At 37.8% G+C, this 25,620-nt stretch overlaps 1 protein-coding gene across 1 annotated transcript in view; it reads left to right on the forward strand.

Annotated features, from left to right (window-relative positions):
- RALYL (RALY RNA binding protein like) overlaps positions 1 to 25,620 on the forward strand; it is a 331,636-nt gene that overhangs the window by 60,732 nt on the left and 245,284 nt on the right. The gene's annotated exons all lie outside the window — the stretch shown is intronic.

Genomic DNA, 25,620 nt, shown 5'->3' on the forward strand with positions numbered 1-25,620 from the left:
ATCAGGAAAATACTTTTAAACAGCTAATATGTATTTTATTATTTTAATTCATAGCCAAGAACCCAACTATTAGTCACATTCAGCTGATAATATCTGGTAATGTCAGAACCAGAGGGCTAATGGCAACTTAAATTAACTATCTGTGTCAAATTTTAGGAGAAGAACAATAAGAATGCCAAAAGGGAAAAGGAAGCATGTGAATATAAAATAAACTCAGACATTCTGTTTTGTAAAATTATTAAAAATTCATATATAATATTTCTATATCATGTAGCTGGTGGCAAAGACATCAATCATCATATTATCTGTACATTGAACACGATAAATTGATTGTGTTCTAATGAAAGGATCTAATTACTTAGAGAAGTGAAGAGAACATATGAAAGCTTTTTAGCCCCAGTAGCCATACATTATCATTAATAACACTGAACGCTGTGTGGTTTAACTCCTCTGCTCCAAACACTTTGGAACACACAGTCTTCCTAACTCATTTCTTTAGAGAGAGGTCAGATAATTAATTTATCATCTTCCTAAAAATAACAAGGAGAAATATCACCTGAAATCCATGCAATGGTATTCAGAGGTTTTGTACTTCAATTTTTTCTTCAGTTCTTGCTAAACTTCCACAGGTAAATAACATTAAGCTTATGTATACTCATTGATTCAATATATAATTGTAAAGCTCATTCAGTAATTTTTGTAGCATGTCCTGTGATTAAAAATTATGTTAAAACCTTGCTCTAGCCATAAAACAGAATCAAGATTCAAAATTATTTCAACAGGCTGGAATTCAAGGTCGAAATCAGTAAGATGAAATTTAACAGGGGAAACGAAAGCTTGTGTATCTGGGCTTAAATGATCATTTGTGCAAATGTCACATAGGGAGATGTATGCTGAGATATGAATGGCTGAATAAGAGCCCAGTTGAGAGTGAGATTAGACAACATTTGAAGGATGCTTCTGCAGAAGGAGGATTAGAGCTGTAAGCAGGTGAGACTATAGAATTTCTCTTTAGGCAATTTTTAATTCAAGAAATAATATATTAACAACCACAGCTATCAAATACAGAAATGGGTGTTTTGCAAAGTAGTGAGTGCCTTCTCTGTGGTGTCCTTGGATACTTCCAAGCAATGACTGTACGTGTCATGAAAGCTTTTTATATAAAAGGCATTTCTGCAATCCAATCTGGAAGAAATAATTAACTCTAAGATTCCTGCATTGTATTTTTTTTCTCACTTATATGACCCACCGACACTCTCATTGGCATTTATATGCTGTCTTATTAAGTATAGGTATTCTTATAGATGTCTAGTTCATTTCTAGGTTTATTTTCCTAGGATAGTAAGTTCCGAAAGATTGGTAACTGCATTTTACTTACATCCTTATATCCTGTAAGAGGTCTAGGGGAGGGGGGTGGGGGATTGGGATAGGCCGGTGATAGGTATTAAGGAGTGTACATATTGCATGGAGCACTGGGTGTTATACGCAAATAATGAATCATGGAACACTACAACAAAAACTAAGGATGTAATGTATGGTGACTAACATAACATAATAAAAAAATTATTATTAAAAAATAATTAGTTAAAACTTTTAAAAAGATAAAAAAATAAAAATTTTAAAAATTTTAAACAAACAAAAAAGAAGCCTTGAAGTAAAAGCACACCCAAAACTTTCGGTATATTATGAAATTAATATATAATAACACTTTCTTGAACAACATATAAGAGAAATATTTACATTATTATAATGACATTTTCATGAGAGATGCCTTCCAAGAACTATGCAGAGTCTGGGTGGTTTTACCCAATTTACACGCTAACAAGTTAGCCTATCTCAGTTTGAGGGATGCTGTATCAACACCCAAGATTCTTGGGTCAGAGGATACTGCAATTTCGTAATGTTAACAAAAGATCCAAGACTCCTGGATTAGAGACAGAGGATTTGATTACTCACAATACAACAAAAAGCGTGAGAATCAGCATATGTCGGTCAGTTCCTCAAGCCATCATAGCGCAGAGAAGTAACACAGATGAGGTAAGAGTGTGCATGCATGCCCGAGCGGTTGTTATTACAGGACAGAGCTTGCTTAGGAGCCCTAAATATTTTCTAATGGGTAGTAACTGGTTTTCTTCTGCTCCAAAGGGAGAAAATAGGATCCTATCTTCCTAGGCTGTTTGCTGTACAAAGGTCTTTGAAGAGATAGTTCAAAGAAAGTTTAGTTAGTATCTCTTATAAGACATACAGAAACACAAGAGACCCATAGAGAACTGTCTCCCGACGATATAATTCATAAAATCCTTCTACATTGTGAAAAAAAGGGGGCACATTTTGAGCCAGACTTTGGTGTAGCACTGTGTGATAATGATGGGGGAAAGGAAAGAACATGGAAAATTCATGGAAAATGAAATTTACACATCCACTGTGTCAGAAGTGACCTCAAAACTATGAATTATCATTAGATAAATAATTTGAACTTAGTATCTGCCGTGACAGTCCTCTGAATCTCATGATATTTGTGGCTTTTATTTATTGTTAGGACACCTCTGATTCTACCTTCATGATGGTTTATTTCTCTTTTGTTGTTCAGTTGCTACTTTTGTACCTTTGTTCATCTGTGCTATAGCTTTTATTTTATTGGCCACATAAGTGAGCAGCTAACCTGAGCATTTGTTTGGGAGGGAGGGCTGGTGGTCCTAATCAGGATGGAAGACAAGAAAGAAAGAAAGAAAGAAAGAAAGAAAGAAAGAAAGAAAGAAAGAAAGAAAGAAAGAAAGAAAGAAAGAAAGAAAGAAAGAAAGAAAGAGAAAGAAAAGTAAAAACAAAACAAACAAAAATACCCATGGTCTATAAAATACAATTTCCGAAAACTCAGGTCCTCTATAAGCGTTCTGTAATTTGCTTGGTTCCCATACCTCAGACCAGCAATTCTATTTAAAAGCCATAGGAAGACGATAGTAGATATTATCATGAAAATACACAGGGACAGAACTCTTTTTTACTTTAAAAGTTTTAGAGATAGCAAGTTTCTTTTTAAAAATAACAGTGTTCATTCTACGCAGAAATAACCAAGGCTTTCATTCTCTTTTTTATTTTCTCTATAGATAGACAGTTTATAAATTGATACAGACCTGACTATTTAAGATATCCAAAAGGTATTGTTTAAATGTCTTTAAAGTCTGTTGAACTTTTTGCTATAAATAATCACTAATTTTAATCTCACTGAATCTGTTGTCATCATTAACATCAAACACTATGAAAAGTTCAATTGAATGTGGGCTTTTGAATACAATTGAACAAAAATAATTAATGATCCCCAAGTCAAGTATATGATTAAAACGGGATATATTATCTCACAGTAACACCTGGAACAGAGGAAAGAGCCAATAACTTTCGTTAAACTTAGCTTACTGGGTTTATGAGGACAAAGAATTAAAATTACAACTTTCATAAAGTGTTACAATAATCATAAAAAGAATTAAATATCATATTTTTGTTATTAAATTTATTTCTGCCTTTATCACCCTTCTGTTGGCACAAAAGAATAAAGATACTGTCCACTAATCGATAAGCATTGCCTCATGTAATATACCCATTTTAGCTTGTAACATATTCGAAGATCACGGAGACATGCTTCTTGGGTGAATGTACTGCATTGCTGACCTCTAAATCTACATTCAGAGCACCAGCATTGGACTCCACATTACTTTATCACAAGTGACTGTTTTTACACTTCATCTACGTATAACGCATTTTTAAATATATTTGTTTGGATCTTATCCTTTCACTTTCAAATAAGAATAATGAAATGACTATTCTGTTCATTTCAGGGGAAAAACAGAAAAGGATCTATTTAAAGATTAGACTGAGGTTCCAGAAACTACAGACTGGCCCTTGTTCTTTCAGTGTAATGAAGTGGTTCTGAGCACAGATTGGTGAAAAGAGAAGTGAGTGGAATTCTGAGTCTACCCCTAACTCTTTGTGCTGATTACAGGAGGTTACTTAATCATACCAATTTGGTCTCAGTTTCCTCCTGTTTAATGGGGACAATACCTACCAGATTAGGGTCACGCACACAAATGATACAATATATACAAAGGACTGAGTGCATCTTCTCACACATATTAAACCATATGATTTCAGCTTTTATGGGTCTCAGTTTCCTCTACTCTAAAAATAGGATTGAACTATATGATCTCTAAGGATTTTCTAGCTCCAACTTAATATGCAAATTTGTGCATCCTCTTGGATTTTTACTTGGGGTTCCTCATTTGCTATTACCTGCGGTTCTGCTCAGTTTTGCTATCTTTCTAAAATAATTTTTTAAACCCTTGAACTGTGTAGGATCTAGGGACTAGAACATAAATGTATGGTTATAAATGTATTCCATGCTATCACGACAGATGTCTAATATCCAGATGTGGCATGTGAGCATTTTTCATTCATAATCTTGCTACTTTCCTGACTCTGGTTCACATTTGATAACTAAATCACTAATGAGAACAGTAGAGAGAGAGGGCGGTGGGGAAGGTGGCAGGTTGAGATTGAACATGTCCAGGATTCCACAGCCCGGGTACTCTGAGATTATCATTGTAAAGAACGGGGATAGGGTATGACAGACACTATAGGCATCTAACAGAATTAGAGTTCTGAGATGCAGATTCTATTTTCACTGAGAACAGCTCTTGACATGCAAAAGTGAGCCTCACATATGTAAAGGCCAATTGACCAACCATTATTAGGTGGTAAACTCAATTGTCTCCTAAAGTCTAGACATATCTGATACTACATTAGACACTTAAAGTAGTTTAGAAACTCTTTTTCAGCGTGAAAGTTGGCAGTAAGTGGTATCTCTAATACCTTTAATCAGAAAAATTACTGGAGAGGTAATTTAGGATTTATATGGGAGGCATATTATTCAATAATTACCTATTTTAATAAAAAGTATATCCATCTTTTGAGGTCATAACTGTAGAGGTTTTAATTTTAGGTGGGAAGAATAATACCCATACATATAGATAACTAACAACCTCACGGCCAATGTACTGTGCAGGAGCTCAGCGGGCTTCCTCTCTGGCAGGCCAATGTAGTTACAAATGCGGGACTCGTATTAGGTCATTGTTGATATATCTGATATATCCCACTCATTTCCCTAGATTGTAAGTAGCTAGAGGACCATATCTTAGCCATGGATATAACACTGGAACATAGAAAACCCCATTATCTGTGCCACTGAGTGAATATATGTGCCGAAACAAGATGAAGTTGGTCACTTGATTTTCTCTATTATCTAAAAATCTTGAAAGTCATATTCGTATCTCTTAAATGAATATCTTAGTGTCTTTTGAAATATTTCATAAAAAAACTGGTTCTTTCTCTGAAAGATCTTTAGTAGTTTCCTAAATTGGGACCTATAGGGTTCATTTGAGTAGCATTGGGGCTTTTTTCCTTGGCTTCAGTGAAAATACTCTGGGCATCTTCTATCTCAGCAGCTCAGTGTTATATGAAAAGTAAGTTGGTCTGCCTCTCTCCTTCCATCATGTGGGGAATGCGCCTTTATCTTCCTTATAGAACCTTATAAAATGTGCCTTTCTCCATCAGGCTTTCTTGAAATCCCCAACACAACTAGTTTAAATGTCATCTCGGCTGACAGTATTTTGTGAACAGTTCTGCTATAGCAGTCCTCAGTTTGTGTTATAGCCTGTTATCTCTGTTTTGTCTCCTTTGTTAAACTGTGGACTACCTCATTCAACCAACAGCCAACATCTCTTGGTAATATCAGAGTGAGGATGCCCTCTTGGATTCCTGCACATTGACTGGGTTACTTGGAGTGGAAGGGACGAACAAACCACAAGCTCTCTCTCATGTTCAATTGCACCCAGCCCATATGATAATGAACAGAATGGAGTACTTTAAAAATTATGACCTACTAAATATTATTTCCAAAGAGCCAACTCCTGTGTTAACCCTACCCTATATTATTCCCAAAGGAAGGAGATATTTTTGCTTTTCTCGGAACTGGCTGATTGTCACTGTGACAAGGTTGTAGAATATACCTGCTTCAAAAAATACTTATTCTTTACCATACCACATAATTAAAAATTTGTCTCTGCATCTTAAGTGATCTGTATGCTAAGGACAGAGAGAGTATACACTGATCAAATGTTATAATTTTGTTACTTTCAAGTGTTCACGTTAGAGATATCCCGTGATATCTTTAATACCATACTTTTACAAATTGTGTTTCTGTAAACGTCTGGGTTCCCAAGGTGAAATTAGTTCCCTTAAAAGAAAGTTGAGGCCACAGTGGATTTATTTTATATGTACAGTGTGTCACCTTTGGACACTGTATTAGTGTCCTAGGGCCACTGTAACAGAGTATCACAAACTGGGTGGCTAAAACAATAGAAATTTATTTTCTAACAGTTCTTGAGGTTAACAGTCTGAAATGAAGGTGCCAGCAGTATTGGTTCATTCGGAGCCAGCAATCCTTGGTGTCCCTTGGCTTGTAGTTGAATCACTACAACTTCAGCTTTGTCACATGCCATTTTTCCTGTGCATCTGTGTCTCTTCTTTTAAGGTAACCAGTCATGTTGGATTAGGGCTCACCCTAATGATTTTATTTTAACCTGGTAAAGACACTGTTTCCAAATATAGTCACATATACAAGGTACTAGGGATCAGGATTTGAACTAATTTATTCATATCAAACACAGTGTGTCCAAAATATATGTCTTCAGAAGACATAATTCAACCCTTAACAGGCACCATTTGAAGGTTAAATCAGGATTTGTAATTCCAGGACCAGAAAAAACAAAGACAGACACTGTTTGAAATTCATAGCTTTAACTGTACTAACAAGCACTGCTGGGTGTTTCAAGGTCTTTTGTCTATGTGCATTGGTATATCAGTTTTATATTAGGAGAACAGTTGGGCATAGCACACATCATAATCACACAAAAACTGTTTTAAATGAATTAACAGTTTTTATAGAAAGATCATTGAGCTTATAGTCTAGACACTTGATTTCACAGTAGATGCCATTGACAGCAGGAATATTGAAACCTAGACTAGTCTCTTAACCCTTTCTATAGATTTTCAAAATTATTTTGTTAGGAAAGAAGAGCAAAAATATGCCTGTAGTATATATTGAACACATTGATTCTTTTTGAAGTAAAATTTGTAAATTATGTAAAAATATGAAAATCTTCACTTGAACCAAGTTGTCCCCCAGATAAGCTTATGGGAGTTTTCTGCTAAGCATCCACTGCTAACACCCAAGACAGGAATGGTTTCTGCTCCTTTGACTTCGGAATCTTCCCTTCAATTGTTATGAAAGCTTTCTGCATAATGGTGTAGCTTCCTAACACACACTCAGACAGTGTAGACTGTGAAATTGCAGGCATCTTCATGTAAGACCTTCTATTAGTATGTATGGATTCGTAGAGTAGAGGCAAACATGCTATATGGTAACAAGGATGATTTCTTGAAATGGAAAATGTGGAAATGGGGGAGATAAGTATCTGTGTTACACAGCAGCATTCAAGGGAACAGGAGAAGACACTGCTATAATTTATGGACACTAAAAAGTCATTAAGAAACTGATGGGATCCAGCTTTTTTTTTTTTGTAATAGCTTTTTGAGGTATAATTCACCTACCATACTATTCATCTATTTAAAGTGTATAGTTAATGATTTTTTTAGTATTGACAGAGTTGTGAAACTATCACTATAATCAGTTTTAGAACATTTTTATCACCCAAGTAAAGAGACCTCATACCCTTTAGCAGTGACTGTCCTCCATCTCCTGTCCTAGGCAATAGCTAATCTACTTTCTGTCTGTATATATTTGCCCATTATGGACATTCCATATAAATGAAATCATACAACATGTGGTCTTTTGGGCAGTCTTCTTTCCCTTAGCATAATATTTTGTTTCATACAAGATACAGCATGTAGATATACATTTTATTTATCCATTTGACAGTTGATACACATTTTGGTTTTTCTACTATTTGGCTATTATGAATAATGTGTGGTGAACATTTATGTACAAGTTTTTGTGTGCTCATTGGTTTTCATTTCTCTTGGGTACATAATTAGAAATAGAATTGCTGAGTCATATGGTAACTTTATGTTTAACTAGAATGACAAGACTGTTTTCTAAAGTGGCACCATTTTACATTTTCACCAGCAATACTTAAGTGTTCCAATTTCTCCACATCCTTGTCAACACTTATTACTATCTGCTGTGATTATAGCCAACCTGGTAGATGTGAAACATTATCTCATTATTATTTCAATTTGCATTTCTCTGAAGGGTAGCTGATGATATTGAGCATCTTTTAATGCACTTATTGGCTATTTGCATATCTTCTTTGTAGAAATGCCTATTTTAATCAGATATATGATATAAAAATATTTTCCCGATTCTGTGCATTGGCTTTTCATTTTCGTGTTGATGTTCTTCAAAGCACAAAATTTTTAAAAATTTTTTTTAAAGATTTTATTTATTTGACAGAGAGAGACAGTGAGAGAGGGAACACAAGCAAGGGGAAAGGGAGAGGGAGAAGCAGGCTTCCCACTAAGCAGGGAGCTTGATGTGGGTCTCAATCCCAGGACCCTGGGATCATGACCTGAGCCAAAGGCAGATGCTTAAAGGCTGAGCCACCCAGGCACCCCAAAATTTTTAAATTTTGATGAACTCCAGTTTATCTATTTTGGGGGGGTGGCATGTACTTTAGGTGTCATATCTAAGAAAACTGCTTCATCCAGTATCATGAAGATTTACATCTTTGTTTTCTTCTAAGAGTTTTATAGTTTTAGCTCTTACATTTAGGTCTTGTTCCATTTTGAGTTAATTTTTGTATATGGTATGAGGTAGGGGTTCAAATCCATTCTTTTTGCTTCTGTAATTCTTACTTTATCAACAGCTTAATTCAGACTCACGTATATATCTAATCTTCTCTACCTCATGAATTCAGCTCATTCATAACTTCTGATTGATAATAGTTTCTGCAACACAAGCTTTCAGCTGTTTAACATTATATGTGTTCTGTCTTAAAAACCTTAACTTCTTGTCTATCAACTGATAAACTCTCCACGCATCTCTAATTTCCAAATCAGAGTCCTGCAAAAGAAAATGTAGCTGGCACTAAACACCATGCTCTCTATTTGGGCAGAGCTTTTGAAAAGATCCATGGTGGATTATCAGTTGGCTTTTCTGCAGTAAAGGCACACACTTTTTGCATTTACCCTCTAATAGGGGATCATATGAAACAGAATGTGGACACTTCATATATTACGTAGTGTGTGGCCATGTACCTTCTCACAGAGCAGAAATCATGGACCTGTTAGAAGGTAAGCTTTCAATAGATCAGCCATTTGTGTTTTTATGTATCCAATGTAAACATCTATACACAGACTGTTCATAATTTCATAAATTGTATTTTTTTTTTTTTTTGGTCTCCAGACTGATTAACTGATTCATTTAAAGCAGAGGTCATAATAGCTTATTCATTCTTCACCTGAGGCCTAGGGGAACACCACATATATTTCTTTGGCTTGAAATGAATTTTTCCTTTCCAAAGTGAATATCTTCCTTCACAGCTGCCTAAATTCAGATCTAGCCTCCATTTTCCTGGAATGAACACACCATTGTACGCACCACTCTTTCTTGGAACCTTCTCATCTACTTGTTTACATTCAGCTTCCATGTGGCCGTGCCTCATGGCCCACTATTCTTTTTCTCACTGTCTCATTCATGGTAGCATTTGCACCCATTTTAATGCCTTTTGTATCTCTTTCTGTATCAACCCCCACAATGTCTTCTTACCAATCTCAACATTTTTTACTTAGCTTCCTTTACATCCGTATCTTGACCCCAATCCTCATTAGGTTTACAGATCTGGCTTCTCATTTTCCCAGCCCACTTTCAATATCATCTGTCAATCAATCCTGATAGCATTAACATCTCTGAAATAGTTATTCTCATTTAATAACTTTTTGTCAGAAATGGAAAGAATCATGATAGTCTACAATAAATTAGACAAAATAGGATATTTTGAACAGTATGATCATGTTGTCTAACATTTAATGATGCACTGAAAAATATTCTATGTTATTAAATTATTCATCATAAGACAAAAAAGTTCTTTTGTTTTTGGTCTTGAGTAGAAACTTTTTTTTTAAGATTTTATATATTTGAGAGAGAGAGAGAGTGAGTGGGAGGGAGCGGGAAAGAGAATCTGAAGCAGACTCCACACAGAGTGCAGAGCCTGATGTGGGGCTTGATCCCACAACCATGACATCATGACCTGAGCTGAAACCAAGAGTCGGGCACTCAACTGACTGAACCACTCAAGAACCCCCTTTAGGGCACCCAAGAGACTTTAAAGGATTTATTTTATAAACAAGATTATACTGAAATCCATATATAAGTAAAAATAAACATAATTCAGTACAATTTCAGTATTCTGAGTATTTATTTTGCTATTAATAATTCTGGGGGCAAATAGCTAAAGCATTCTACTCTACCTAAAAAAGGTACTGACAACAATCAACCTGAAAATTTTAATAGAGAATAAAATTTATTATAATAGCACAAATCATTATTCCTTCTGTCTGCCACAACCATTACTTCAGGTAAAACCAAGTGTGCTTTTGGCTAACATAAAAGAGGAGATGTTTTCGTGTTAATAGTTGTGAGATTTTTTTTTAACCTAAATGATTCCAACTATTGATCCTAGATTGAAATCTTCAAATAAAACTGATTTATTTCGTTAATGGAATATTTAAACTAGAGAAGTCTATCAACTTGGGGTTTCAGCCTGAATGAACCACTTCCATTTAGAAAATTGATCTTCCAGTCACACTTTTATTAACCTTGAGTTTTTAGAGCATGGTTGCTTTTAAAGAGAGAGAGAGAAAGAGAAATCATCTCCAGTAACATTTTATAGCATTGACAAGTTAGAGTATAGACATTAGAGCTAACTAACTCTGTGGTATATAATCTCCCCACACAGAAGCAAAATGAACAATGTGCATATTTAAATATGAAAGCTAGATAACATGGAGAGCAGTGAGTAGGCAGTAAGCCTTACTGAATGGGTGCCAGGACCCATTGCATACTGGCAGCTCTAATAAAGAAAAACACTCCAATAAAAATGGTAATTCCCCAATGATTACTTTTATTCACCAAATTATGGTATCCCCAAGTTAATAAATTACTGAACCGTGTTTATGAAGAGTTGAAAATGTCCTTGAGCAAGCAGTTATATGTCTTGCCTCTTGACTCATTAAAAGAAAGGCATTGTTGGGATGTGATTTACAGAGTTTGGTGCTCAGAATTAACTGGACACGGGATAACTACATTAATCTGAGCAGCTCACAAAGGACTGGAGTACCTACCAGAGAGCTAAGTGACTGATTTATAGTGGGGCTACATGGTGGAGTAATTCGAATGCAGCTTTGGAGCTCAGTAAAACTAGGTTTGAATCCTGGCAGCAGCGCTTAAAGTTATGTGTCTCTGGGTAAGTTTCCTAACATCCATTGGCCCTTTAAAGTGTGGATAATATGCGCTTTCATGGATATGCATGTTAGACACAATGTTTGTAACTGTGCTTTCTAAAAAATGAACCTGGGGCTCCTGGGTGGCTCAGTCGGTTAAGCATCTGCCTTTGGCTCAGGGCATGATCCCAAGGTCCTGGGATTGAGCCCCAAATCAGGCTCCCTGCTCAGTGGGGAGCCTGCTTCTCCCTCTCCCCCTAGCTTGTGCTCTCTCTCTCACTCTCTCTCTCAAATAAATAAATAAATCTTTTTCTTTTTTTTTTTTTAAGAAGGCACAGTGCAAATGGTGACAACAAAATAGGAAACATAACTGCCGAGGGCCATCAAAAAAAAATCCCATCTTCTAGCAACTATACTTTTCCCCCCTGCTAGAAAATCACAGGGAATGAAATTAAAATCAGAAGGTTTGGGGTTTTTGGTTTTGGTTTTGGTTTTGGTTTTTGGTTTTTGTCCAAGAAATCAGAGGAAGAGGGATTTGTAGTATAAGCCTAATGTTTAAGGCAGCCGTCTTCAAAATAGAAACATTTTCATGTAAACTGAGCAAATGAAATCTTCAGGGTCGCCATACAGGGTTGGAGAAACTCAGCCAACCTTCTTCTCAAACTACCCATTCTTTCCTTCTGGTTACCAAAGTTCAAATGACACACGTGTTTCTTACGCATGACGTGAATTGTTCAGCTAATAATGTTTTAGGTATCCTATTAGTTTACTATCAAATGGACAAAAAAAAATATCAGCTATGCAAATTGTGACACCTAAGTCTCAATTCCATTTACTTGGGTTCTGTGCAAAGACTGAGGAAAACTCCGGGTATTTTGGTGCAGCTCAAATATACTGACGGTTTCAAACAGGTCTATGCAATCACTGTTGTGTTCCGTTGTCCGTTTGTCCTCATTATTGCTGTTGGCAGTTTTGTGTTCTTTGTATTCGCATCATTTACTATTTTTCAATTGATCTGTATTTTAGCTTTTTCAATTGTGTTATTCTCAGTGACACGATTATTTGAAAACCGCGTGTCTCTTGTCTGGCAAAGTCTCCTTATATGTGCCTCTCTGATACCTCATTCTAAATTCTCAGGAGAGTCTGGGCCAGGGCCATTAGTTTTCCAGCATTAGGAGAAACAATCTTGCACAGCAAAAAACACCTTCTTCCCACTTACATTTTTGCTAATTTAAATAGCCCTAAATTCACTAGCCTTAATTACTTTATTGTTTCTGACACCCCTGTGACCAGATAATCTGATGGGATCAAGGGTTAAGGTGAAGCCAACCTAACCCACATTAAAGAAGCAGAAGTGGGTTATTTTCCCCAGTATCTCTAGTTCTTCTCCAACCTGTTCTTTGATACCAACAGACAAATTTTTAGTGGTCCCAACTCCCCCGGATACTTCTGAATCTCCCAGTTGAGGAAATAGGAAAGGAATCCGTGAGTTTACAAGCATTTTTTACTTCATTGACTTTCTTGGTTTGCTCTTGCCCTAGCTTCTTCCCTGGGACTTGATTTGTATAAAGAAACTAGAACTCTCACTGGTATCAATGGAGGGAGTGGAATGGAAGAGATTGGTAGAGTTCCTTAAAGAAGCAGGATGAGAACTGAAGGTAATATAAACGACCGTAGGATAGAAAACAAGAGGCTACAGATTTAATAAACTGAGTATAAACTTCATAGGAAGGTGAACCATGGAAAGACTAGCTTCTCTGAAATAAGAAAATTTGAAAGAATGCAAGTTGCCCAGGACAGTGAAGTGTATTATATGTTAAGTATAAAAGCAGAGAGAACAGTCCAAAGTTTGCAAAGGAATGAACATGGCGTTAGGTAATCCAGTGGCATGAGGCCTAATGTCCACAGCTCTTAAGCTTCTCAGACTTCCCTGGATCTATCACTATGTGCCCTAAACTATACCCTCTTCCTCCTAATTCTCAGTCGTATTTGGGAATAGTCCCTCTACCCAGTCATTCATTTCAGAAACGTGAGTATTTTTTTTTTGTGATACCTCCCTTATGCTCATCTCTAAATTACCAAATTCTACTGATTTAGTGTTGAAATATTCTTGATTTTCCCCTTTCTTTTCAATCTCTACTACCAATATCTTTTTTCAGACTTGTCTAGTTCTTGTACTGAGTGACTGAAATAGTCACTTCCTAGGTCTCTGTGACTCCAGCCTTGTCTCATTGAAATCCATGCTCCACAGATCTGGCCGGAGTGATAGGTCTAAACGGTGAGCAAATGACAGCTTGCGAGCCAAATCTGACCTGCTGTCTACTTGTGTATGACCCACAAACAAAAAACGGTTTCTACATTTTTTAATTTTTTTAATCAAAGGAGAATGCTATTTTGTGACACATGAAAATTATATGAGGTTCAGTGTTCATAAAAAAAGTATTGGCCCACAGCCCCACTTCTTTGTTTACTTACTGTCTGTGGATGTTTTTGTGCTTTAACAGCAGAGTTGAGTATTTGTAATGGGGACCAGAGGGTCCACGAAGTCTAAAATATTTACTGTCAGGCGCTTTGCAGAAAAAGGTTGCCCACCCATGCTGTAAAGCATAAAGATGACCCCATCATTCGTCTGCTCAAAATCGTTTAGTGATACTCCATCGCCTGCAAGATAAGACCAGGCTCTTGAATGTGACATACAGACCTCTGTTTTCTGTGCCTTATGTCTCTCCAGCCTCAGCCTCCTTCGTAACGTTACCTGCCGCTATATCCTAATGCCCTGCCTGGGTTCCTGGAACGCCTTACTTCTGCCAGAATGCCTTACTTCTTCATTTTGTTGAGTTAAATATTTCTCATCCCTCTAGAAAGAGTGCTGAGGTCCTCTTCTCCAGGGAATCTCCCTAGACTTCCGCCTGGAATGCTGTGTCCTCCCTGACTTCTGTTATCCTAAGTACCACGTTATTTTATGAATACTTATTTCTGCATGTGCCTAAATAGCAAGTTCTGGGGGGCGCCTAAGTGGCACAGTCAATTAAACATCATACTCTTGGTTTCAGCTCAGGTTGCCGTCTCAGGTATGTGAGATCAAGCCCCGTGTGGGGCTCTGTGCTCAGTGCAGAGTCTGCTTGAGATTCTCCCTCTCCCTCTGCCTCTCCTGCTCATGCATGTTCTCTCTCTCTCTAAAATAAATAAATCTTTTTTAAAAATAAAAATAAATAAATAGCAAGCTCTGGATTACAAGCCCATTGGCTGGAAAAGGGTCTTGTTTATTTTTCTATCCCCCATGAATATGTCACACTTAATATTGACTCAATCAGTGTTTGTTGAATGAATTAAAATACCTGACACATAATTAACAATTGTTAGGTTTAGCAGAGGACTTTATATATAATTATAAAAAATATCATTCTGTAACAAAAAGTAGCATTAAAATTATTTTTAAAACTTTCATTTTGATTTATGACAAATATATCTAATTTTTGGTTTGGGAATATTGCACCAAAAAAATACAAACTTAAGCTAACTTCTTTATATGCCAAAATAAATTTCTATCATAGGGCTGGATAACACATTTAATAAATATTTAAACAACCCAGCTTGCCATTATCCCTTATTATCATGTATCACTGACCATTAAAAATTTCATAAATGCACTATGATTATAAATAGAGAATTTTAAAACCTCATGTGCTGAAATATTTTATATGCATAATCTTGGCTAGAAGAAAAGAAGTAGTACGATGGGATTAAATTTCAAGATGATACTTTGTATTTATTTTGTAAGTCAAGAAACTGTATTGCAAAATAAGCTGCTTCCCTCCCATGGAAGTTAGCAATAGTGAATATATCAATATTTAAATATTAGCGAAATGTTATTTAAAAAAACCTACATCCTTTGATATATCTAGCTAGAAAAAAAATCTAATGTTTTAAATATTTTATCATTCATTCCTTTTATCTGCCTCCCTCCCCTCAAATAACCATTTGGACTGATTCAGTTACATGTAAATATATGTGTATGCATCTCTTAATAAAAGCTTTGCTTCAGATATTTTTTAAAAAGTGCTTTATCTTCAAACTAATTGCTCCAAGAACACTCCGCTTTCATTATTGCAGAGTAGTGTGAGAAATTGGGTTAGGGTTTAGCAGGATACACATGTATTATTGCTTCTGTCATCACCTGTACAACCCCATTAGTTCTCTTGGCCGGATCGAATTTGATGATAGGGTCACTTTCAGTTTTGAATCTAGTTTTTATGTTGCCAGTCTTTGCCAAATTGATGGGCAGTATCCTAAGCACATATCCTTGTGGGTTTTCACAGTGCTTTCTTTTTTTTTTTAATAATATTTTTTTATTATATTATGTTAGTCACCATACAGTACATCCCTGGTTTCTGATGTAAAGTTCCATGATTCATTAGTTGCGTATAACACCCAGTGCACCATGCAATACGTGCCCTCCTTACTACCCAGTGTTTTCTATCACTATTTGACTTGTTTATTCCTGAAACTTTTAATTTGAAAACTTGCTGTTACTTGTTTGCTTTAATATTGGTTTTATTATTTGGCTTTTTTTCCCTAAAAACAAAGCAACTAGTGCAATCTTTAATTATACTCTATCCTTTAAGTAAGGCTCATCCTCAATTCATCAAATGTAATACTTTTTTTTTTTTTTTAACCCATGTGAAATAGGAGCACCTCTCGGGGGGCTGAACTGAAGCATTTGGTACTTTTTGTAGAGACAAATCATAGACTGATCGTGAGCTATGTTTCCACATTTTTGGTTTCTGCCAGACTTTTTCTCTTGGCTTGACTTACTTAGTTTATTTTATAACCATCCGCTTTCTGTTATTTGCCTGCTGAGCACACACTCTTGCTTTTACACACTGTATAGAAAGGTCTGCTCTTTAAGAAGCTAATAGGTAAAGAGAGGTTGGTATTTGAGGCAAAATGTTTTCCTTGGAGGATCCTCATGGCTGACATTTGCTTTCCTTTCAGATCTCACAGTCTGAATTTGCAGGCCTTTGGGGCTCCATGCACAGCCCATCTGTTGGAGCAGACCTATGCCAAGTTGATTTGGATATGTCTGAGAGGAATGAAGAGGGAATTTGAAAAAAATTACTTTCATAGTCTGTTTTTCTAATGCAAAACCTCATTGTTGGAATGGACATGACTCTGCCATCCTGAACAAACTGACAACATGATATTAGAAATAAACATCAAGCAGAGCCTGTTGAAATGTCCATTTATATTGGGATGGGTGTTACATTTAATGTTGTATGTTTCTATTTAACAGTTTGCATCCTGGTGCTGTTGGTTATTGTCAAGGACTTAAACTCAGCAACAGGTTCAGGAAACATTTAGTGAGGTCCTATAATGTCTACAGCAAGGCTCTAGAAAATCTTAAATATGCAAAAATGACTGTGATGTGGTTCCTTCCCTTGATTAGTTTCTGTACTAAGCATGGCAGAGCTAAGATATATTCAGAGAATAATATAAATGCATTTCATATATTTGATACTTTTAATATTGATACCACTTATACCTCTGTACTATATATTATTACTTCACTAAAGTGCATTATATATTTTCTAAGTTTAATCTTATAACATCAATCTTATATCCCCACTTTACAGGGAAGGAAATTGGAGATGCAAAGAAGTTGTGGCCCCTGGTCTGATAGGTAGTTAGGAGTGGGGCCTGTCTATCCTATCCTCATACTTATGATATTTATCAATGAATGACATTGCATAGAGAAAGCAAAGACAGAGAAGAGGAAAACCAAAAATGTGTTTGATGCTATGGCAGATGAATTCTTCCAATAGAGATGATGTAATAAAGAAACACTCACTTTCTCAGCCTTCCTGAAACATTGATTTTCAGACAGTTTCTGTGCAACAGCCAGTCTACCAATAGGATTTTAAGTCAGATGAGGCTGACTCTGCTTTGTCTCCCTGCCTTTTTTTTTTTTTTAAGATTTTATTTATTTATTTGACAGAGAGAGAGACAGCCAGCAAGAGAGGGAACACAAGCAGGGGGAGTGGGAGAGGAAGAAGCAGGCTCCCAGCAGAGCAGGGACCCCAACGCGCGGGGCTCGATCCCAGGACCTCGGGATCATGCCCTGAGCCAAAGGCAGACGCTTAACAACTGAGCCGCCCAGGCTCCCCTCTGTCTCCCTGCCTTAAACACAGATGCAGGGACCAAAGCCGCTGCTGCCATCTTACAACATGAGAAAAAAACAAACAAGCAAAACAGGAGAATTCCATAGACCTCAGCTCAGATAAGTTGATGACCATCACTAGGAGCTGTCCTGCTCCGCATTTATTGTTAAGTGAGAAAAATAATGCCTTGTTGGTTTAAGCAACCTGGCAACCACCATTCTACTCTCTTGTTTCTATGAGTATGGCTTTTGTAGATTCCTCATATAAATGATATCATATAGTATTTGTCTTTCTCTGACTGATTTCATGTAGCATAATGTCCTCAGGGTCCATTCATGTTGTTACAAATGGCAGGATTTCCTGCTTTCTCGTGGCTGAATAATACGCCATTATATATATTGCATATAGTACACAGTATTCCATTTCTTCAGCCATTTATGCACTGATGGACACCTAAGTTGCTTCCATATCTTGACTAATGCTACAATAAGCATGGGGGTGCAGATATCCCTTCAAGGTAGTGATTTCATTGCCTTTTGATATATACCCAGAAGTGGGATTTCTGAATCATATGGTACTTCTATTGCTAATTTTTTGAGGAACCTCCATACCATTTTCCATGGCAGGTGTACCAATGTACATTCCCATCGATAGTGCATGAAAGTTCTCCTTTTGTCACATCCTCACTAGCACTAGTTATCTCTTGTCTTTTTGATGATAGCCATTCTGACAGATATGAGGTAATATCTCATGGTGGTTTTCATTTGCATCTTCCTGATGGTGATAAACATCTTCTCATGTACTTGTTGGCCATGTGTATGTGTTTTTTGGGAAAATGTCTATTTAGTTCCTCTCCCCGTCCTTTTATTGACTTGTTTGTGGTTTTTGCTATTGAGTTGCATGAATTCTTTATGTATTTTAGATATTAACCGCTCATCAGAGATATGATTTGCAAGTAATTTCTCCCACTCCATAGGTTGCCTTTTCATTTTGATTGTTTCTTTTGCTGTGCAGAGAAGCCTTTTAGTTTAATGTAGTCCCACTTACTAAATTTTACTTTTGTTGCTTTTATTGCTTGTGCTTTGGTGTCATATCCAAAAAATTATTCCCAAGACCAGTGTCAAGGAGCTTTTTCCCCTATATTTCTTCCAGGAGTTTTATGGTTTGGGGTCTAATATTTAAGTCTTCAATACATTGAAAGTTAATTTTTTTGAGTAGTTAAGAAAAGGGTCCGATTTCATTCTTCTGCATGTGGTTATCCAGTTCTCCTTGCACCATTTTTTGAAAGATTTCCAGATTTCTCCCCAGATTTGGGAAGTTCTCAGTCATTATTTCTTTAAATCCACTTTCAGCCCCCTTCCTCTGGAATTCCAATAACTTATACATGAGTTCTTTTGAAGGTATCTTAAGGATGATATAGGCTTTCTTTACTCTTCTTTCTTCTTTGTTCTCTGAAAGGATAATTACAAAGATCCTGTCTTTCACTTCACAGATTCATTCTCTGCTTCATCCGTTCTTCTACTGAATCTCTCTCTTTCATGATTTATTTCATTCATTGCATTCTTCAGCTCCAGAGTTTCTGGGTTGTTTTTTTTTTTTTAATGATTTCTATCTCTTTATTAAATGTCTCGTTCTGTTCATGTGTTGTTTTTCTGATTTCATTGAATTGTCTTTCTGTGCTTTCTGATAGTTTATTAGGTTTCCTTTAATCTGCTATTTTGAATTCTTTATCAGGTATATTATAGATCTCCATGTTTTGGGGATCACTTACTGGAAGATTATTGTGATCCTTTGGGGGTGTCATGTTCCCTTGACTTTTCATGTTCCTTGAAGTTTTGCACTGTTGTCTTTGCATATGATGTGGCAGACACCTCTTCCAGTCTTTAGTAACTGCCTATGGGACAGAAATGCCTTCCACCAGCCCTGGAACTAGGGCTTTTGATGCTTTCTCTGACCTTCTGTGGATACCCTTCTCCACACTTCTTACTCCCTCTTGTGGCAGAATTCTTAAGCTTGTCTGCCTTTTCTTGATCTTGCAATGAATGCGCCAAGCTGGGTGCTGATGGCCTCCCTTTGGTTCTTTGAAAGGTGGTACTAAAGCTCAAGTCTGTGGCCTTTCTCTGGCTGCACAGATTCAGGCTTGGTTTTTGGTGTGTGCTCACTAGCCAGCTGCCAAAGCTTGCTGTGCCGCCACCGTCAGAAGTGTGCACAGGGAGCTGGCTGCAGAGTTTGGGGAATGTATGCATGAGGTACATGGAGTGAGTGATGGGGGTGCCCATGGGCCAGGTGGGGATGGGTGTTGCATGTGAGGTGTTCCCAGTGGCTTGTGGTTGGGCTTCTTGATGGAGTCCATGACGCAGTTAGTTGGACCCACTTTGCTATAATTCCCTCTGAGAGTCCCGTGTGTCACTCTCCCAGCCTCTTCCTGCCCCAGTCATGCAGGTCATGACTTTGGATGAGAGTAAAATGAACCTTTTTGGCAACATCCCACACAGCCAGGGAAGCTGGGGGCTTGTTCACATGCTCTCACTTGCCCCTGTAAGGGAAATCACGGGCTCAGAATACCTCTTTTGGCCCTGAGTCATGCCACCTTGAGGTGGGAAAGGGGGTGGGGTGGGAGATGTGGGTAAAGTCATTACCCTCTCCAGTGCCTCCAACATTGTAATTTTTGGTCCAGTAGTATGCTGGAATTTCTCTGGAAACTAGGACTTCCACAAAGGCACTCTCGTCCGGGGGTGATTGTCTAAGACAGTATTTTCCAGGGGCTCCCAGACCATGACTAAGAGGGGCTAGAACCAGTTCATAGACCACTGCAGGGTCCTCATTGGGACTGTGGTCCCTGTGCCTGTTATCAGATGCACTGGTGGGTGGGATGCCTCCCAGATGTCTCTCTTGGCTGATGTGCTGGATCCCATAGCTCCCACAGACACTTTTGTCCATGGGTGGGTGCTGAACTGTTGTTGAGAGGAGACAAAAATGTCACGTCCAGGGTTCTATTCTTTTCTTCTAATTTGCTCACTGCATACTCTTTCTCTAAGAGAGTTCACCCACCCCTTGTTGTCTTATAGCCGTGTACTGTTGGCATAAACATGCCCTAATGCCACAGATGGATTTGACTCCCAGTCTGTATCCCAGACCTTTCCTCAGAGCTCCGGACTGAAATATATTCAAGTTCAAAACACTGAATATCTACTTCTCATCTCATACACATTTATTTTCTTACGTACTCAGTTACCCAAGTCATTAATCTGAAGTCCTTCTAGACTTTTTCTACGTTATCCCTTTATATCAGTTACACACCAAATTCTGTCCATTGGCAATAAGCTTTGTATCTATTTATCCCATCTTTATAGCCACTAACCTAGCCGAAGCTTTTGCAACGTCTCTTACCTGCATTCCCATAGCAGGCCCTCAGTGGATCTCCCTGACTCTAGTCTTCACTCATTCCAATCAATGCCCATACACTCTCAGCAGAGTGATTTTCTGTAATAAAAATGCACTGGTGCCATTTGTCAGCTGAGATCCTTCAAGGAATTTACAGAGCCTTTAAGATAGAGTGCAAACTTTTAACATGGCATTTCCTCACCTCTGCTTATTTAATCTATTCTCTTGTTCTGATTCTTGGACTCATTTCCATTTATCTACTAAAGACATGTTACAATTTACATGACGTGTGTGAAAACCAGTAACTGCTGGGATGACAGACTTTTCCTGACCCTCATTGCATGTCCCGTTGAGTAGGGGAGACAGATAATTTAAAAAGTCAACAAAATGAGATCAGCTAGCGATCACTAAATTAAAAGAAACAGATTTCTGTCACTGAGAACAATGATGGGGGCGAGTAGTTTGTACTGTAGAGGCGGAGAAGTTCTCACTGAAATGATAATATTTAAGTTGGGACTTAAAGGAAAAGAAGGACTCAGCCACGTGAAGTGTTGACGGTAGGGATATCCAGGCATAAAGAACAGAAATTACAGATGTCTCAATGAGATAGGGTCTAGCAGGTTTTAGAAATTGCCAGAAAGCCAATGAGGGAGGAGAAAGAATGGTAGGAGGAATGGTGTTAAAAAGAACTATTTTATAATCTCTCCCCCAAAAGTACACACTCTCTATTACTTCTTCTTTATATGTGATGATGATGATGATGATGGGTTGTGATGATTACCTAGAAAGCTTCCTTCTTCCATCTTTGTCAGGTTAAATTCTAATCTTCTTTCAAATTCTTTTGGGAAGGAGGGATTAAGTACTCCTCTATCTTCTCATCTGACACAGTGAATGACTTCGATAGTAATATCCCATTCTACTATAACTACTTGTTTGTTTCCCCCGTCAGACTAAAAGGCTTACACTGGGACTTATTCATCTTTAAAACTTCAGTGTCTAGCAGGCAGCCTAGTGTTTCATGAGAATCTAATAAATGCTTGTTGGACAACTGGACGAATGAATGAAGAATAGAACATTATACTACTACTACTACTGTATGATGGTTGAGGAAATATAAGAATTAGGAAGACAATGGGAGAGAAGAAAGGACTGGGCTGTTGGTGTGATATTTCATCTCCCTCACAATCATGCTGTGAGGCGTGGGCTGTCATCCTACCCGCTCTAGGGCAGAGGGAACACAGGTGAGAACGGTCAAGTAACTCCCCGAAACTGGCACCAAAGTCATAGAGCTGGGATGTGACCCTGAGCCTGGCTGCCTGCAAAGCAAGTGAGGCTCCTATTTTGAAAACTAAACTTAAATATAAGGAACACTTTCTCTGACATATTTGGATACTCGCACTTAAGGCTACAGATATGTTCTTGTAATGATTTGATTAAATCCAGTATCTGTGTGGCTCATTGTCACCTCATTCAGGTCTCTGCTAAAATGTCACTGTGAGAAACACTTCTTGCCCTGAGCTCACATTAGGGAAAACCTCACCATCCTTCTCTAGATTTGCTTTCCCAGGTTTTTTGTTTTTTTGTTTTCTTTTGTTTTTTTTTTTTTTTAATAACATTTGTGCTTAGCTGGCATTTTTCTATTCATTTGCCCACTCTTACTAACAGCAGAACCGAACATGGAGGTCAGTAATGATTTGAATGAGAAAGCTAATACATAGCTCCTTCTTCCACAAAGTTTCCTCTGGCCGATTAGAAATAAGACAGATATTATCCTCCTCTTATAAAATAGAGTGCCAATCTCCTAACGGCACGGCTTTAGACCAATCTATTCAAACCTCTAACGGTGAATAACGAGTTTCCATGTCCTACTTGCGCAAATGTTTTATTCCGGGTGGCTTGTAAGCTGTGCAAGTTGGGAAAATAGACAAAGTAACGTGAGGCTTATTGTCTCTCAATACAGGATCTCCATTTTGGCTGCCTTTTTGTCGTGTCAACCACTTGTACCTTAAATCTTTGCTACCTATATAGAGGACACGCGTTAGTGCACTCCACGAGGTAAACCCCAGTGCCTTACTTGCAAACGTGAGGTTGACACGAAATACGCGGGGGCTGTCTGTACCCCTCGTGCCAAAACTATAATTGCGTTTTACTGCATCTGCCAGCAGGGTGTCCTGTGTTATTTCCTTGCAAGAATTCCTACATACTTCTAATCTGGATGTCTGCAAAGCACTTAAGGTATTTCTACATATGTATTGCAAATACAGGGAGACTTACCACACACTCTTTAAGAGGTTATTGTCTCTAAAATTGCAGCGCATTTTCATAGGGTTGTTTTCCATCTCTTCTTATTCCCCACCTTAACCTCACATCAATTTGAAATCCATCGATGTGTCACAGTCGGGATTTGTTTCCAAGAGAAACTTAACTGTCAGGCTTCCTGTTCCCTTTTAGAGGATAAAGAATGCTGTGTAGCTTTTACTTATTATATGTGATAGATGAAGGAAAACAGCAAATGCAACACATGTATAAAGGCAGGGAGGGAAATCTTTCAAAAGCACTTTGGTGCCACCATGTGGTAAAGATATGGTATTTCCAAAACTATCTTGGGACATTGGCTTCTTCAAACATTCTACCTGCATACACAATTTTTGTTCCATTACCTTCCTAAGATCTAACTCTCCCATTATCCTTGAAAAGGTGAATTTTTATTATAAAGTAAATCAAGGGAAGTCTCGGAAATTGATTTGGAGAACATTTAACTTTTCAGCCGAAGTGCTCGCCTCTCTCTCTCTCTTCCTCTCTTTCTCTTTTCCCTTTGAATGTTAAATAGGGAGAAAGTCCTACCTTACAAGCTTCATTTAATTATTTCCAATAAAAGAACATTATCTTTGAACTAAATCAATACCTCTTACTTGGGTTTGCATCTTAGTACACAACTTCAGGCATGTGTATCTCTGCGTTCTAATAAAAGACCATCTTGTGTCTGACTCTGTTTTTAGTTACAGACATTAATATGGCTTACTAGGAACTAGGCACCATTCTAAGCAATCCATAAAAGCTAGCATTTAATCCTCTCGTCAACTCTTTCTGCTAGATACTGTCACCACAACGAACACCATCATCATCCTCAGACTCCACTTAAGCCCTGTGCTCTGCTCCCTCTTCTGTAGACCCCCCTCCACTGCACATTGCCATGGCTAACCTGCTGCCCAATCCTATCAGCCTCTAACTTCTGCAGTCTTGCACAGCTAACGTTCCCAGTATACAGGCTCAGCCCTGTTTAGTTGTTGAGGGGATCCCGACAGTGCTAGGTAGGTTCATGTCAGTAGCCACAGTATCATTCGGTCCATTGGATCCATCACTAGTCCTTTGACTCCAAACCTAGATTCTCCTGTGCTAGTGATGAGCCCTGTAAATGCTCAGGTCAGCTGGTGGCCTTATTCTGATTCACTGTGCTGTTGGCCCAACCACATGAAGTCCTGCCTCAGGAACCAAGCACATCACGTCTCCAGTGGGGAAGAACACTACCCTGGTTTCTGACCTGCTCTAGAACACTCAACTATGATGCCAGTGGCCATGACGTCCACCTTTCTCTTGAAATGCCTCCACTACCAGGTTAAGTCTACCAGAGCCAAACTTAGGTAGCCAGAGCTCGTTGTGGAGTTAATGAGTCTGCGGGTACACCCTGCGCGAGCCAACCTCACACTTAATGCCCATCCTGCTCGCTCCTGAAGCCCTCCAAACTCCTCCTCAGCACATACTATGTTATTACGATCTCAGGAGGTTTTGCACACAAATTGGCTCATGTCTTCTCCATTGCTTTCTGTTGCTTAACACCCCCACTTGTTTTGGGTGCTACCCTATTCCCATGATGCTCGTCCACCCTCATACACACACGAGATAGCCCCCCTTTCTTTACAACACTGCTGATATTTTCTGTCTCTCACAAAGCTTTCTCTGCAAATTAACCTGAGGTGGAGAATTTACGAGTTTCAGTCACAAGAAAGAGAATATATCATCGCCAGCAAAAATCCTTCAATTATTTGAGCAGGAATGTGCCATAAGCACTGGTGACCTTGCTCTTGAGACTAGCCCCTAAATGTAGTGTTGAGTTGCCTATGCATCTAAAATCTTGGAATTGAGAAGGACTGAAGGTGTTTTTTAATGTTTTTTTAATTAAAAAACACAAGAGCATAGCTTTGGAGTATAGTATCAATTCTGTGTGTACAGAAAATAACTTAATATGAAGTACTGAATAATTTAATTGGATACCATTTTAATTCTCCCTTGAAGTTACCAATATGTTTTAAGTTTTTCTGTACAGAAGTAAAGTCTTTCCATTGCATGCACAAAATCCCAACACAGCTGGCATATGCTTCTAAATGTTTATCCATCCTGACTTTGCATGGCCAGGGATTCTTACAGTTAATAGATGTTGTCTTGTGTCATGCATATTATTTTGCAAGAAGAGTATTAAAAAAGTCTAATCATTAAAGAATAATACACCATACATATATATGTTTGAGGCCTATAATTATATATAGGCAAAAAACTCAGTGTGGTATAGTGG

The sequence above is a fragment of the Ursus arctos genome, unplaced genomic scaffold, assembly GCF_023065955.2.
Source record: "Ursus arctos isolate Adak ecotype North America unplaced genomic scaffold, UrsArc2.0 scaffold_6, whole genome shotgun sequence".
Taxonomy (NCBI): Eukaryota; Metazoa; Chordata; class Mammalia; order Carnivora; family Ursidae; genus Ursus; species Ursus arctos.